The sequence below is a fragment of the Chinchilla lanigera genome, unplaced genomic scaffold (assembly GCF_000276665.1).
Source record: "Chinchilla lanigera isolate Chin_1 unplaced genomic scaffold, ChiLan1.0 scaffold00114, whole genome shotgun sequence".
NCBI classification, from domain to species: Eukaryota; Metazoa; Chordata; class Mammalia; order Rodentia; family Chinchillidae; genus Chinchilla; species Chinchilla lanigera.
The window spans coordinates 3,783,361-3,801,154 of NW_004955515.1; the positions used below are offsets into that span (position 1 = coordinate 3,783,361).

At 41.1% G+C, this 17,794-nt stretch overlaps 1 long non-coding RNA gene across 1 annotated transcript in view; it reads right to left on the reverse strand.

The window, feature by feature from the left end:
• Positions 1–603: 603 nt before the first annotated feature.
• Positions 604–17,794, reverse strand: part of LOC102020599 — a 23,167-nt gene continuing 5,976 nt past the window's right edge. Inside the window, exons 4-5 of the long non-coding RNA XR_264524.2 lie at positions 17,639–17,724; positions 604–869 (exon numbers count right to left, since the gene is read on the reverse strand). This is a non-coding gene — a long non-coding RNA (uncharacterized LOC102020599). The remainder of the gene's footprint in view (positions 870–17,638; positions 17,725–17,794) is intronic.

Sequence of the window (17,794 nt, forward strand, 5' to 3'; positions counted from 1 at the left end):
CTCTGAGTGGTAGATCCATGGAAATTCATCATATGCTTCTCTCTACTTCTGTGTGTGTTTGAAAGTCTCTATAACAAAAAGAAACAACATATTATTGAGTTTGACTTGGCAAAAAGACAGAGGGGACAGGAAGTGAGAGAGGGAGCAAGGGAGAATGGAAGGGAAGAGAAACGAAGAAAGGAAAGCAAAGAAAGGCAGAGCATGTGCCTAAGTGCACGGAAGCAGGGTTGGAGCAGTGAGGCTGCGAAGGTCACCGGCAAAGGCTCACTGTCCTCTGTGAGGGTCTTGGCCACAGGAAATATCTTAATCTTGCCAGACGTGAGAAGGAACCAGAATACTAGCAGCCCGCTCCATATACACACTTTTCCTTTCCTGCCCCTTTTCCTAACCTCATCAACAAGTTGAGGCTGGCTCTCTGCCTTCCCTTGTGTTACTGAGCTATATTTCTCCATGCAGAAGTCTGGCTGGATAAACACCATCTTTAAGAGAAGCCTGCACTTTATTAGTCCCTCACTGGTGATTAATTCCCTTTGCTTCTATAAGAAACAAAGGCAAAGGCTTATAGTAAATTCCAGGGCTCTCAATGGGACTACTAACCTGGTATGAGAGGAAGAAAGCTGTTGAGAAATTGCTGGCTTGCTTGTTGGGGTTCTTTTGATTTATTCTTTTTATACCCATTAGGCACCACTCTAAAACTTCAGGGCTGGGATGTGCACTGTCATGGGATCATTCACATGAACTCCTCTCCATTCCAGAGTGTTCTATCCATGCAATGGCTTGGAAACTGATGAAAGTGTGAGTTTTACCTTTCCACTCTCACTGGGGGTGAGCAGACTCTGGCTTCCTCTCCTGGAGATAGATGTAGGACTCTGGGGAGGAAGTGGAATACAGGCGCTGTGGATATTTCAATGTGGCATGGGATGACATGGGGCATCTAAAACATTATTTCTGTAAAATACATTGTCTCTAGCTTCTACCATCCTAGAACTGTCTGTGGAGGCATGGTATTATTTTGAGAAACATTTGTTCCCAGAAGTGGCCCATGTTTCAGTCATGTTCTAAATTTCAGTTGGAATATACGGTCACTGATCTACAGACTCACTTAAGCAGACTCTATTCATGTATTTTTAACAAGCATTTACTTTATGCCACCACTGCTTTGAAGACTGAACCCTGAGAAGCAGGTAACATTATCAATGCTGTTCTACAGCAAGGAGCATGCACATCCGCACAGATTTCTCGGGCACCACTGAGACATGTGCAGCTGCCTTTTCTCCAGGTTCCACACCTCACCACCATCCTCAGGCAGAGGCACAGCAGTCTTTTGATTGTTTCTTTTAATTCTCTATCTGATTTAGTGTGTATGTGGTATTTGGGATTGAGCCCAGGGACTTCACATTGAGCTATATCCACATCATTTTTAAATTTGAGACAGGAACTCATTAAGTCACTAAGTATTATGGTTTGTGTCTAGATACCCCCCCCTCCGCGAAGCCTTGTGGAATCATAAATGGGCAGGGATTTTAGAGGTGGCTGGATCTAGAGTGTGTGGTGCTGGAAATATAAGATATATAAATAAATAAACTCAAACACAAGATTAAAAACAGTTACAAACAAAATACAATGGAATTTCCAAAGCCAGTGTTGTGTTGAGATCAAAGGAAATCTTGGATAGGCTTCTTAGATTTGGCATAAGAAAGGGTGGAATTGGACAGCCACATTTGGGAGAAGGCAGGAGGCTCATCTCAGGTCAGGGCAGGAAAGTGAGGCCTATCAAAGGATCTTGGAATCCTCTCTTTGGGTAGATAAGAAAGTGTGGGACCCTCAGTAGTGTCCCAGCCCTAGCAACTCTTAAATGTCATTTCTAGTACCTTAAAAATGGGAGAAAAACTTAATTTAGAAGTATATACCATTTCTATAAGAGGGAAAAACAGTGGGAATATATGTCATCATTAGAATAAATGGGAAATATTCTTATATTTTTAGGTCTTCAAGGAAACCTGAGGGACAATGATGATACATTTGTTTCACATGTTTTTATGCAAATTTAAAAATGCTAAAACATTTGTTACTTCACTTGTGGAATATATAGGGAGAGAAAATTCAGAAATAATGCTGGTAAAACATATTTGCTTTATAAAAAAGGCTGATTGTGATACTTTATTACTGTAAAGAGTCATAATCCTAATTCTTGGTGCTTGCAAGACAATTCTGTGATTCAACTTTAAGAATGGCTTCATAGGACATTTTGAGAAAAACTGTAATATGAGTAAATACACGGTAGAAAAATCATACTATTATTAAAGTGAAAAATTGATATTGAAATATGAAAATGAATTTCTGCTATAATAACGCTGGAGTAATCTTTCAGACATGTAAATGTATTTTTGGGTTTACTATTCTCAGAGAGACTGCAATGAGTCAAAGAAACTCAACAGATACCTCTGAAAAAGAAGACGACAATGTCAAACTACATGGATTTTAAAGCAGACTTTGCTCCTGCCTCGTAGGCTCCCGGAGGGAGGGCCCCCAGAGCACAGGGAGCCTTGGGTGGGGAGCACCGGTCTTCGGACCGGCGGCTCACTCCCGGCCTCGTAGGCCCCCGGAAGGAGAGCTTCTGGTGCACAGGGAGCCACGGGGGGGGGAGCACCGGTCTTCCGGCTGGCTAGCTTCCTGCCTCGTAGGCTCCCAGAGGGAGGGCCCACAGCGCACGGGGAGCCTCAGGTGGGGAGCACCGGTCTTTGGACCAGCGGCTCACTCCCAGCCTCGTAGGCCCCTGGAAGGAGGGCTTCCGGCACACAGGGAGCCACAGGCAGGGAGCACTGGTCTTCTGGCTGGCTAGCTTCTTGCCTCATAGGCTCCCGGAGGGAGGGCCCCCAGTGCACAGGGAGCCTCAGGTGGGGAGCGCCGGTCTTCCAGCTGGCTAGCTTCCTGCCTCATAGGCCCCTGGAGGGAGGGCTCCCAGCACCTGGGGAGCCATGTGACGGTGAGCTCTGTTGTGCGCCGGCCCCTAGGCCGGCTGCCGCCACTCAATTGAGATCTATCATGACACAGAGAAACAGTGACACAATTGGCCCACCATGCACCGACTGCAGTTGCCCACCCACGGATGTGTGTGAATCATTCAAACTTTGAACAAACCCTGGGAATACATGCCATACAACGGGCCACTCTTGCTCCTGCCATTGAGAACCAGAAAGGTCCAGAGTCAGCGGAGGAGCAGCTGCTGAACAAGGACTCAGAGAACATGAGAATGCAGACTAAGCCCAAGGAGTCAGAGGTCCAGTGGACTGGGGTCACGAGAGCCGCTCGGAAGCTGTAAACCAGGAGGACCTTGCACAATACCTGCAGAGACTCCCTGGAAGCCGTTCTTCCCCTGACAGTACAGGCTGTGGTGGAGCTCTGGAGAAGTCTGCAGCAGGATTCCTGCTGCCTGTCCTGACAGTTGGGGAGAGGACACTAACTGGTTGTGGGGTCCCAATGCAATGGGAGGCTGGAGAGAAAATGCTACAAAAAATGGCTTTTGCCCCAGATGGCTCACTTGATTTTTGACAACCCTTAGGCTGTAACTACTTGTTAGATCCTTCTTGTGTATCTCTGTCTTCCTGAGAAACCACTTTGAAGATACCACCATGTATTACAGCAGTCATTGATATTTTCCTACTAATCTATCCATAACTCTGTAATGTTTGTATTGTTCCTATCCTATTTCATAAATGGATCCATGTTTATCATTATTATGTGTTTCCTACAACAACCATTGAGAATTATTGAATGATTATTCAGTAGGTCACTCAAGTATAGTTCTTTTTTTTATTTTAAAGAATAAAAGAAGGATAACATAATAATAGGGGGGACTTAGCAAATTACAGACAAAATGGTAGGAAATTATCAATGGTTATCATTTTATGTATTAATATCTACAAAATAGTTTCTCAGGAAAACAAATAGACAAATAATAGTGAGTTAGAGACAAAAGAGGTAGGAGATTATCAAGAGTTGTTGTGCTATACTTTGGTATCTTCAAAGTGGCTTCTAAAGAAAATAAATAGAGCTATACATGAGTGACCTATTGAAAAATCATTAACTATTCTCAATGGTTGTTGTAGGAAACACATAATAATAAACTTACATTATGAAATAGGATAGGAACATTACAAACTTAACACAGTTATGGATAGATTAGTAGGAAAATATCAATGGCTGCTGTATATAGTTCTATTTATATTCTTTAGAAGCCACTTTGAAGATACCTAACTATAGTACAACAACTATTGATAATCTCCCACCTCTTTTGTCTGTAAGTCACTATCATTTGTCTATTTGTTTTCCTGAGAAACTATCTTATAGATAACAATATGTAAAACAATAACCATTGATAATTTCCTACTACTTTGTCTGTAATTTGGTAAGCCCCTCCTATTATTATGTTATCCTTCTTTTACTCTTTAAAATAAAAAATAAAAAAAAATTAAAGCAGACTTTATATTAGGCTGAGAAGGAATAGGAGAACTTGATTTACTCTCCTACTTGAAATAACCAAAAATAGACAAGATACATGAAGCAACAAGATTCCAGACCTTGGACTCACGCAACAAAGAACAGTGGTCCCTAAGAAGTAAGAAAAAAATACAGGGAGCATTTCTGATGACCCCAGAAGCTGGCTTGAGAAAGTTTCTATGTCATGGTGCAAGGAGGGGTGACTGGGAGGAGTATAGCACTTTCTCTGACTTGAACCAGACTGGGGAATTGTGGCAGCACAGAGTTCTGCATAGTGGAAGAAACCTGCAGTCACAGAGGGCTCTGACTTTTGAATTAGCAGGCTACTCATCAGTACATGTGTGTGGAACACCACCCAAGGGTAGGAAAAGAAAAATCCAAAAAGTTAAAGAGAACAATACCTCAAAGAGCTCACAGGGAGTGCTAGGTATGTAACTCAGTGGTAGAGTGCTTGTTTAGTGTGATAGGGAGAGGGGGGGGGAGAGAGAGAGAGAGAGAGAGAGAAGGGAGGGAGGGAGAGAGAGAGAGAAAGACAATATCACAGGCCCCAAATATTTCTTTTTCTCAAAAGCAAGAGTGGAAAAATATTTTTATTCAAAAAACATCAGTGCTGTAGTTTTGATCTGGAATGTGCCCCAAAGACTTACACCTGAAAGCTTGACCCCTAAGCCTGTGGTGCTATTGAGAGGCAGTGGAACTTTTAGGAGACGTTATCTAGTGGGAGGAAGTTTGGTCCCTGGGGTTGTGCCTTTGAAGGGGACATTAGGACCCCAACTCCTTCTTTTTCTGGGGGGTGGGGAATGGGAGTCAAACTCATGACCACAGGCTTGCCAGGCAAGCATTTATGCTGCTGAGCTACATCCCTGGCCCCAACCCCTGCAACTCCTTCTTGTTTCCCTCCCTGCTTCCTGTCTGTCATGAGGTGAGCTGCTCCCTCCAACATGTACTCTCACCATAATGTGCTGCTTCACCACAGGTCAAAGCTTTAATCCAAGTAACAGTGGACTGAAACATTTGAGAGCACAAGCCAAAACAAGGTTTTGCTCTTTTTAAATTGATTACCTCAGTTACTCTGTCACAATAACGGAAAGCTGACTAATACAATCCCTTAAATACAACCTTCCCTCTACAGTGCAGAAAATTAAGCCTATACTACATTTAGATCTTATTCTTTTGAAAAAAAAAAAAAAAACACCAAAAAGCCTAAAAACATGCTCAGAAATGATCAGACTATTTTCAAGTACATTAATGATGTCCTATAAAAGAGATCAAAGATATTTATTGTTATATAAAAAATATTCAACAACCAACAAGATGGACTAACAATATCTAGTATCAAATAATTGTTAGGTATGCACAGAAGAACAAAGTACAACCAATAATGGAAAGCAATATTGATGAGTCAAAACTGACCCTAAAATCATATATAGTGATGCAATTAGTATAGGCAAAGACTTTACAGCAGTTATTATTACTATTTTCCATATATACAAGAAGCTAAAGATTGAAAATGCCAAATAGAGACATGGAATATCCAAATGTTCATCCAGAGATGAAAACAACAATGACCAGATTGAAAAGCACATTATATGAGACTCACAGATTATACAGTGCAGACAAAAATATTAGTGAGCAAAAATATAATATTAAAAACTATTGCCAGGTGTGGTGGCACACTCCTGTAATCCCAGCACTCAGGAGGCTGAGACAGGAGGATTGTTGTGAGTTCAAGATCAACCTGGGCTATAAAGTGAGCTCAAGGCCAGCCTGAACTGCATGGAGAGATCCTGTCTCAAAAAGACAAAAAAAAAAAAAAAAAAAAAAAAAACCTATTAAAATGAAACACAAAGAGAAAAGAAATTATTAAAAAGTTAACACACTTGTTAGGTTTCTGTCACTGTGACAAAACACCTGAGAATTACAACTTAAAGGGGGAAAATTTATATTGGCTCATAATTTCAGAGGTTTCAGTCCATGGGCTGTTGGCTGCATTGATCCTGGGTCTGTGGTGAGGCAGAACACCATGGTGAGAGTGCGTGTTAGATCAAACTTGCTCAACTCATGACAACCAGGAAGCAGAGGGAGGGTGGAAGAGTTCCAAAACAAAAATAAACCCTTTAAAGGCATGATCCCCCCCAGTGACCCACCTCTTTCACCTAGGTGCCACCTCTTAAAATCTCTACCACCTCTCCCTAGCCCCTCTTGAGGACCAAGCCTTCAACACATGAGTCTTTGGGAAACATTCCATATCCAACCCATAACAATAGCATAACCAAATGTATGCATTCTTGGAGTCCCCAGAGAAGAGTGAGAGGAGAGGGAAACAAAAAACTTTTGAACAACCAAACATTTCCCAATTTGATGAAAGCCATAAATATGTAGATCCAAGAGGTTCACTGATCTCTAAACACAAGAAATATGAAAATGACACAAAGGTACATTATAATCAAATACCTTAAAGCCAGGAGTAATGAGGAAAATCCTAAAAACATCCAGAGAAAAATGGCATTATGTACAAAGGAAAAAAAGGTAAAGGGGACAGACTGTTGGAAGCAAAAAGCAAGGTAAAAGCTGTGGAGAAACTAATTTAAAGTGCCAAAAATAAAAATTGTCAACCCCGAGTCTTCATCTGGTGAAAATATTTTTTCAAAAAAGGAGATGAAACATACTTTTTTCGGACATACTAAAGCTGAAAGAAATTTATTAGCAGCAGACTCTAAGCCCAAGGAGCATTAAAGGAAGAACTGACAGCAGAAGTAGTAATAACATCAGAGGGATAGGTGCATCTCCAAAAAAGAATAAGAAATCCCAGAAGAGGTAACTCTGTGTATAAATATAAGGATTTTATAAACCCCCTGGGGACAGAAAATAAAAAGAGGGAGAGACAAGAAACAGATCACCAATGTCAGTAATCAGAGGAGTGACACCATTACAGACTGTACTGATAGTGCAAGGGTAACTAAGGAGTACTATAAACACTGTTTTGCCAATAATTTTAACAACTTAGATGAATAACCCCAATCCTAGAATGCTCACTCAGGAAGAAAGGGTTGACCTGAATAAATCCGTATCTATAGAAAAACTAGTTTAAAACTCTTCCAGAAAAAATCAAAGGAACAGATGGAGTCACTAGTGAGTTCTAGGGGACATTTTGGGAGAAGTAACACCAACTCTACACAACTTCTTTCACAGAATGGAAGAGATAGGTCACATGAGATTGTCTACTCAATTCTATAAGGTCCACATTATCCTGATACTAAAAGGCTTAACCCGAAGGCAAACATCTGAGCACAGGAATATTAATCGCTGGACACTGTTTCATGTTTAGTGAGTTTCATGGGACCAGGTCCTTCCCTTCTTCTTACCCTTCCCATCCTTGTTTTTCCACCAAAACCTGTGGTCCTGACTCAAAAGATAATTCCTTCTGTTCTTCCTACCACTGCTAAATAAGCTAACGTAGGTAACAAGCCAGTTAACTGCATTTTTGAAGCTCTTTGCCCCATCCCTGATCTGGGCCCTAGCAAGGTGTTCACCAGGTCATGTGTTTTTATAAAATTCACAAGATTTTTCTTACCTGTTCAGAAAGCTATCACTTTTCCCCTCCTGTTGGATGAGGTTGAAGAGGCTATAATAATAGTTTGGAAATACAGTAATTTGTTTTTGTTGCTCATAATCATGTCTATGTAATTTAGTGCCTGCCATTCTGGTCATACAAATGACTATACTGTACCATCAGGTGTTTGCAATGTGAAGATTACCAGAACCTGAGATCATTCTGCAAGAAGAACATGTTATGCCTCAAAGACACCATCAAGTGTGTGAACACACACATACATGTACATGCACGCACACACAAGTCCAGAAGTAGGGGAAGAGAGAGAATATTTGAAAGAAATAGCTGAAAACTCCACAAAATGAATGACAAAATGGGGCATCACAATGGGCAAAATATACCCATTACCTACTTTTCTAGTGGAATTGTGTACTTTAGCATAATAGTAGCTGGCTGTGTATCTCAGTATCTGCGCCTGGGGGATACAGGAAGCAATTTTTGCATTCACCCACTTGTTACAACAAACAGCAAGGTATGTGCACCTGTGCAAAACTGTCAAATTGAGATTTTTACCCATATAATGCTCAATGTAACATTTTTACATATGTATTTCTGAGCATGTGGGGGGTAAAATACACCCATACCATTCTTCTGTTCTGCAAACATCTAATTTACCACAATGGAATCTGGGTGTGACTCACTGTAGGTGTGCCTAGGGAAAACAGGAACCCGTCTACCCACAGTAAAGTGTGTACAGCAGCTCCAAAGCAGCAACAGATGAGTTTTAATCATGAAATGCTCATTGTTAAATTTCTTGCATTTAATATTTTTTTAAAAAACTTTTCTTTTGATTTTTCATGTAGAAGTAGCCCAGTTGAGTACAATGCTACATGAAAAACCAGATTTGCAAGTTTTGCAAGAGATCAAAAGTGAATCATCACATGGCTTATGCACAAAAGATGTTGTCGATGATAGTGTCATTGGTCATGTGCACCAAAGTTCCCGTGACAGTGAAATGGAGCAAGAATCAACTGATACAGATGTCTGCTGTGTTCCTTCTGCTTCTAGTTCATTAGCCAAGGTAAGTGACATTGCAAAGCCTAACTAACATCAGTGGGAGAGGGGAGGAAAAACACTTCCTGAACTGCAAGACTGCTTTGCAGAGGGAAAAATTAAAGAACTGATAACTATACAGTTTCCAGCCAACTCTGTCACAGGGCAGATTTTCACAGCTCCCATAAGTAAAAGAGTCCCCCACTGGAGCAGCTTTTATAGGATGACAAACAAGAAGCAGGCTGTTAGTTCTGAAGGAGTGATTTCCAAGAAGTCCCTGGGGTGGTTGATTTGCACGTATTTATTTTGTGTTGGAATGTGTTGCTTGCTTTTTGATTTGATCTTTTACAGATAAGTGAGGAGAGTTTTGCTAACTTCTGTTCTGTGTAAAGATTTTCTTATGTGACCCTTTGCTGTCCCCTTGAGTCCCATAGTCACAGGCATCTGATATTGATGGAACATGCTCCTAGACATTCTTGATGAAGATGTTCACCCAGTGTATCAGCTCTCTGCACCTGCCCTGCGGTCACTTTCCATGTGAGTGGTTTTCTAGCCTCTCAGGATTGGCTGGGTCACTGTGTCTGCAGTGCCTGACTTCATCAATGGTGTCTCTGTCTGCTTACTTTCTGTTATGGGAATTGAGGCCCAAACATCAAGCATTCTTCTCTTGCTGTTTTGGCTCCCTTTCTCTTCCAGAAGTTAAGCATCTTTTTGGTTAAGTTGGTCCTGGTGCTTTCCTATTTGTAGTGATGTGAATATTGTTCTCTCTGTAGTTATGTATCATGAATTTAGTTCTCCTATTGTACATGTTCGCTTTTAATAATAGCACATTCTTTTCCTTTCTTTTCTTACTGAGTTTGGGGGTATTCCCTTGTCTTTCATGGGATATGCCCATGAAAGTAAAAAATTTGTGTCTTTTTTCCTATTAGTTTAACTGCTCTTGATCCTACTCCTGCCTGAGGCAGGTATAATTGCCCTGTGAAGGTTGCCTGCCTTCCCTCTCCCAGGGGGACACTGTTATAACCAAACAACCAGTAACTTTGCAGACAGAAACAGTGCTGAATTGGGGCTGCAAAAATGCAGCTTACTGAAACAATCCTTACTTTTTGTTAGTTTCTCCCACATATTTATCTGCACACCATTTGCTTCTCCTGGAAGGCGCCCCCCCTTGGTGCTCACCAAGCTGCAGACTTCATTCATGTTTCCCATTTTCCCACCAGTGTTCTCTTTCTGTCCCAGGAGTACATCCGTGATTGGGTAACACATTGCATTTAGTTATCATCCCCTTCATTTCTCGCAGACTTAGTCTTTCCTCGTCTTTCAGGATCAGGATGGTTGTGAAGAGCACCAGCTGAGTATTTTGTAAATGTGTCATAGTTCAGATTTGTTTGGCATGTTCTCAGGGATTGGAGGTTTTCAGGAACATAAAGAGCTTCTCACCACATGGTAGTGGACTCAGCCAATTCACCATCTCCATCTGGACAAGGTGACACTGGCTATTCTCCATAAACTGCCATTTCCCTTTTCACTCTCCGTCTGTTAAAAGTGAGTCACTCAGCCCAGGCTACCCTCTTTGGTGCGGAAAAAAACTCCTTCTTGGCAGGAGGAGCACCAAAGAGTTTGGGACACCTTCACGTCCACCCCAGTAGTTAATGAGTATCTGGGGGATACTGGGAGGCTATGCCAAAACTCTTTACATTTTGCTCACTGACTTTAGCATTCATCAGTGGATACTGTCTGCAGCACTTGGGACTGTGGTGTTTATTCTAATGATCATAGTCAATACTTCATTTCTTCTACATTTATTTATTGGAATTCCTCCATAAAAGACATTTTTCTTCTTTAGTCATCTTTTTATACCAGTATTGACAGTTGGCACTGTGTTGTTTTGACATGTTGCCATTATTATTATTATTATTATTATTATTGGCATTTCCTTACTTTCTGGCACATAATGTTCCAGGTTCATTTTTATTTTCTCTATTTTAGTGTTAGGAACCTTGACCTCATTTACTGAACAATAGTGTTAGAAATTAAGGTCTAGGTTGTGATACATGCCTATAATCTCAGCAGGCTGAGAGACTGAGGCAGGAGGATTGCAAGTTCAAGCTCAGCCTGGGCATCAGAGTAAGACTGTGTCTCAAAATTATAACAAGAGGTGGGATGGAGCTGGGTGTAAAGCCCCTGGTGGCTTCAATCCCCAGTACCACAAAATCGATAAATAATTTTTAAAAGACTGGGGATATAGTTCAGTTGCTCAACCCCAAGTAACACACACAAAAACTTTAAGATCTGGCAGCTAGATGTTCGCACTGCCCCTGGTGGGAAGCTATAGCTAGGGCACCTCATACCACCCCCTGACTGTGCACCTAGCTATAGACACTTCTGTATCTACCGACGCATAGACAAGTGAACATGATGTGAGTTACGTCCTACTGATACCAGACACCAATCCAGCACCCACATTTATTCTAACACTCTCCTCTTGCTTATTTTTAACTGTTTCTTCTGACATAAAACCTAGTTCTCATTGCTTATATTCATTTATGTGTTCCACTGTACAAACAGCTTCAGAATTCCTAATCTTGTGATTTTTAGCACCTTACACACAGTTCTTTTTGCCCTTTGCTTTACTGCATCTAGTCAAAATACTGAGGTTTTTTAGGTCAGTACCTTTCTTGCTCACTGCTCTCAGTGAGGTTATATCATATGCTTACACTAGGGTCAGACACATTTATCGCAACCTGCACTCTGTACCAGAATTCCACCCACTGCCCTGGCTGATTTTATCTTAATGTACATCCAAAGTCACTCCTTATAGCATAGTCTATGGGTTTTAATGAATGCATAGTCATGTATCCACCACTGCAGTGCCATGAGAATAGTTTCATCACCCTAAAAATTCCTTTGTGTCACCCCTCCATGGTCAATCCTCCCCCATCTCCCCAGTCACTGGCAAACAGTATTCTTTCTCTATCCTATAGTTCTGATCTTCCCAGAATCATTCTATGGAAGCATTTATGTAGGCTTATGGGTCTGGCTTCTTTCACACAGCAAGACACATTCAAGTTTCATTAGTGTTACAGCAGGAACCCGAAGTTCATTTCTTATTGCTGAGCGGTGGTCCAAAAGAGAGGTATATCACAGTATGCCTGTTCATTTTTCTGTTGTTGGCATCTAGACAGTTTCTAGGTTTGCTGATTACGAATAAAGTTGCTTTGCATAAACATTCCCGTACAGGTTTAGTTTTCAGTTCATTTGGTGAATTACTTAGAAGTGGGACTTCTGGGTCATAAGATAAGCTCTGTATATTTTCTTCAAAAGGTTTTTTTTCCTAGCTTGCACTTCCACAGTAGGAATGACTTGCTGTGTATTCTTGTCAGCACTTGGTACTGTCAGCTTTCTAACTGACGCCATTCAAACAGACACGTAGTGATATACATGTGATATTGTTTTCCATTGTACTAGTATTTAATAAGAGAATCTTTACATATGTGTTTTCACTGGTATATTGTCTTTCAATAAATAGTTGTTTGCATAATTTGCCCATTTTAAAAATAGAGTTTTTTTTTCTTATGAAAAGTTTTAAGAGTTGAATATGGTGGTGCATGCCTATAATTCCAGGACCCTGGGAGGCCGAGGCAAAAGGTTAGTAAATTTAAGCCTAACCTGGGCAACATACTGGCTTAGGTAGACCCTGTCTCAAACTTTAAAATAAAAATATCAAAAAGGGCTGGGGATGTAGCTCAAGGTGAAGCCCTGGGTTTAATTCCTAGTACTGCAATCAATGAATCGATCATCAATCAACCAATCAATCAATAAAGTTATGAGTTCTTTATTCTGAACACAAGTTCTTCAGGTGGTTTCCAATGCTGTATGTTGTCATTTTTGTCCATTCTTTGGAGTTTTCTTAAAATTAATCATATCATTTGTGAATAGAGCCAATTTTATTTCTTCCCAATCTATATGCTTCTTATTTCTTTTTTCCCCTATGTGACTAAGAATTCAGTAGTTTTTTTCCACTGTTCAGTGTGATATTAGCTGTAGGTTTTTAATAGTTTTCTATTATACCTCAAGATTTTAAATTCAACCTTCTTCTTTCAACCTCATTTTGAAGTTCCTGTGCTACTCCCTGGAACACTCGTAACAACTGGCTTATTTCAGTTTTTATCTACAGTGTATCTACAGTAAACAGTACTTGCCATGGCTCAGCTTCTGTTGCCAAAAAGAGATGTGCCTTTTATAATAGGCTTTAAGTTTTTTCATAAGCTAGTTTTCTTCTAAATTGAAACAAAACACATTTAATATCATTTTATTTCAGCTCATCATACTTTGAAGGATGAGAGCTGTTACTTGATCATTTTAGTTATTGAGTGCTCACATGGAATGAGTATTGGTGTGTATCATGATCCAAAGGAATATAGTCCTAGGACCAACAGAACAATTTTAAATGTCCAGAAAGAATAATTCCACCCTTTGTGAAAAGTTCAGCACAGCCCAGGAATTTGCAGTTGATTTGGAAGGTTGGAACTGTCCTGTTTCAAATGTTTCCTTGAATTAGGTCTTTTCTTTTATACTTTGTGCAGGGCTGGGGACATAGCTCAGTGGCATAATGCCTGCCTGGCAAATGCAAAGTTGTGAGTTGGATTTCAAGTATCCCCCACCCCCATTTTTTTTATCCATTGTTGGGGAGAGCTGGGCTCAACCTCCTCAGCTCCTGGCAGTGGGACACATCCTCAGCATTGTGTCCAGGCAGCACCAGGTCTACCTCTCCCTCACCAAGGGGGCACAGGCCCTGAGGGTGACACTGCCGGCCAAGCTGTATGAAGGGAATGGGACTCGTCTCGCCACTAGGATCCCCAGGCACAGAGGTGATACATGAAGCAAAACATTTGGTAGCCTAGAAAGCCATTCTCTTTTGTCTCCCCACCTCTCCATGGGTTTATTACTCTTTGCTAGGATGATATATCAGTCCAACTGCTTATCACTTCGAGTCCTCATCACCGATCTCTTCCACATACATCACATTTCATGAATAAGCACCGAGATTTTTCTCCTGTTAATCCAGATTTTAAATCAGTTTGACTTACGCATTCCAATCCCTGAACCAAGAGGGGAGAGGGAAGAGGAACAGTTATTTTCCACCCCTACACTTGGATGCTCTTTCACATTAGCAGGAAGTTGTTTACAAGGCATGGAGATGTTGGATGGGTGAAACTAGACAGAAAGTTGAATTTTCTAGTATCTGTGGCTCTTCTGGCTGTCACTAGACGATCACCCCAAGTCTGATAATACCACTACCCAATGGGAACACCCGTTATCTTCATGTGGGGTCCTCTGAGCTCACATAATTTTTCTAGAGAGGTTGTTCTGCTCTCCTTCCTGGGATGTCTGCCCAGGCTCTAGATTCTGCATGAGTCAAGAGGATGAAGGACAGTGTGTGTCTCTCATGATCTCCCTACTTTCATACCCAAACCTTACCTCACTGCTTTAGCTCATGACCCCAAGTTTCTAGTTCAATTTTTCCAGAGAATAAACTCCTACTTTCCTGTGAAGATGAATCAGTTAACTTTTGCTAGCACACACACACACACACACACACACACACTTCCAAAACTCTCATGTCACCCCAAAATTTCATGATTTTAAAGAAAACACAACTTATGTTGCTACTGTCCTGTGGGTCAGACCTAGGATGGGTTCTGCCAGCCAGGTCATACACTAATAAGCTGAGGTCAATTGACCTGTGTGGTTCAGTCCCCCGTGCCTCATTCCTGAAGGTATAATCAACTGCTAGCCCAGGGGTCCTGGTGATGCTTCTGTGCAGACTTTCATCTTTTCCCACTTGGTAGGTCACAGTTCTGGACCACATCACACTTCTTAAATGAATGATGACCTTGGTTTTGTGGCAATGAAAAGAACAGTTGGTCTAGATCCGGTTCTCTGTGTGGTAGTCAGGCAGAGAGTCCTTTATCCAGTTTCTAAATTAGAAACTAGCCACCTGCAGGCACAGACAGACTGATTATAGCAGAAGAGTGAAGTTTGATGGTTCATCCAAACAATTCTGGATGTTCTTACTGCACTTGGACCTGCAAATCCGAAGGGATTCTTTATTTCTTGCAAGAAACTATGTCTCAGTCTCCCAGGAGCTCTTTCCAAGCCCAGCTGACAGGCACACTAGTGGCTGGGAAGCTAACCCTTTGGAGCTGTGAGATACTGATGGTGGAGCTTCTAATAATTATTTGGATGGCAAGTGTTTATTTATCTCTATGGTGGGCTTTGAGTATGTTTTTTAAGCCATACTCCAAATAATATCATCCATTTGCTTTTCTCATGACAGATTAGCTTGAAATTTGAAGAAAAATCTAATTCTTCACATTAGAGCTGTAATAAAGCGTTTGATTCTATTTGGGGTACCTGAAAACTCAGATTTCAAGCCCTGTCCCTGTCTTCCTCTCTGCCTAGCATCTAGGCCAGCTGAGAAGACCCCCTAGTGCTCTCTCTTTTAGTGAGGGCAGGAGATTCAAACCCCCAGGTTAGGAACAAATACTGACCCAACTACAGTCCCCCTTTAAGATCCATGGAGAAATTGGTGATAGGACCTCCCCCCATAGATACAAAAATCCAGGGATGCTCGTGTTTCTTAAGTAAAATGATGAATGATGTAGTATTTCTGTGTACTCTACACACATCCTCCCTTTCACATCTTTAGATAACTTATCATACCTGATACAATATAAATGTAGTGTGAATCATTGTTGTATTGTACTGTGAGGAATAATGCCAAGAAAAAATAGACTGTACATGTTCTGCACAGTGGCTAATTCTTCTGGTGTGATTCTGTGGATATAGAGGGCCAGCTGTTCTCACCTCCATCACCTCTGCAGGCCAGCTTCTGCTCCTTGCCTTCAAGTCACTCCCTTTGTTCATTTTTCTACTTCCCCCACTTTCTAGCAAATTTGCAGAAATTATAACTTTCTGATGTTAAATTTTCACATGTTATAAATGATGCAAATATTTTCTACAAGACTGTCATTTACATTTTATTTTGCTCATTTCCTTTTGCAGTGCCAACACTTTGCCTTTTAAAATGCCATATTTGACAATTCTTTATTTTTTGATTTGGTATCATTCTTAGAAAATACTCCCTGTGCAAGGCGTGGTGGCGCAGGCCTGTAATCTCAGCTCTCGAGAGGTGGAGGCACGAGGATCTCGAGTTTGAGCCCAGCCTGGCCCACATAGCGAGACTGTTTTCATCCCCTTGGCCTCACCTCAAAATTATGAGGTTGTATTTTCAATCCAGAATTCCTATCAGATGTCTTTTTGATTTTCTGGGTCTGTCTCCGCCATTCCTTACATTTGTGTCTGTGTTGTGTCTGGGAGAAAGTCTTACTCCTTCGGTTTGACAATTATACCTTCAGCTGTTCGTTCTGTTTTCTGCCTGTTTTCTAGCCTATTTTCCTTTTGGCAGTCATTTTAATTTCCAGTAAGTCTGTTGGAGAATACCCTTTAATAAATAAAGTGGCATCTACTTATACTGTTCTAGGGATGAAAACCCTTTCCTTTTGCTGTAGTAGTTTTGTTTTCTTGGGGACAATGTCTGTTTGTTAAGTTCACTGCCTTTTTCTTGATGTGATTTTCCTCAAATGGTCTCTGTTGTCTGCCCCTGCGTGTGAACCTGAAGGTCCATGTCAGAGGCTGGACTTCCCCTTCCCCAAAGCCACTCTCCGCATGGACCCATGGGAAAACTACAGTATGTGATTAAAGTCAGAAGGAGGGGACTCGGTCCTGGCTTAAGGGCTGCTCAAAAGTGTACAGTCCCTGGGCTTGTGTTTTGCTGTCCCTCCCTGCCCAGGGAGATTTTTCTTCTTCAGACATGCCTGTGAATCCCATGCTGGGGACAAAAACCACAAAGTCAGCAACTCTACACGCAGGGCAGGGAGAGAAAGGGTGCTGGTCCATAATCCTGGACACAGCCTAGCAACTACCTGGATGCGCTCCTCAAACTGCCTCTTGGAATCATCACTTGGTGACAGTCAGCTTGGAATTTCTCAAGGACTTTGTTAAGAATCTATCACATCGTGATACCTTATTTTTTTTCATCAACCAAAACCCATGTTTCCCCTCCAATTTCTATGCTTATCAAGAAATGTTCCAAGTGCATTTGCGGCAAAATGCAACATCTCTTTACACCCCATTTATTATATGCCACTCCAACTTCCCCCAGTTCACAGTGTTCTTCTTTAGAGGAATTTGCCTATGTATCTGCAGACAACTTGCTTTTGCCATTGTTCTTTTTTTTTTGATACCGGGAATTGAACTCAGGACCTTGTGCTTGCCAGGCAGGCGTTTGTGCCACTGAGTTATATCCCCAGCCCAACTTGCTTTTGTTGTTATTTCTTCATATTTTAGATTTTCAGACTCTCTTTAGCCTTCTTAGACACTCCATAAACTCTCATGTTCCTAATTCCTCATCTTATGCTGTCTTGATGTTTATATTTGATTTTCAAAAGATAAATATTCATTACTTACATTGTTAGGATGATAGAAATGTCAGTATCTATAGCTGAGTTTTATAGAATGCCTTGACTTTTCCTTTCTTATACAAACTTCTTTTTCTGAGAAATAATGTAAATTTTCATTATTTAACTTGGTTTTTAAATATACATACTATATATAATTTTATAT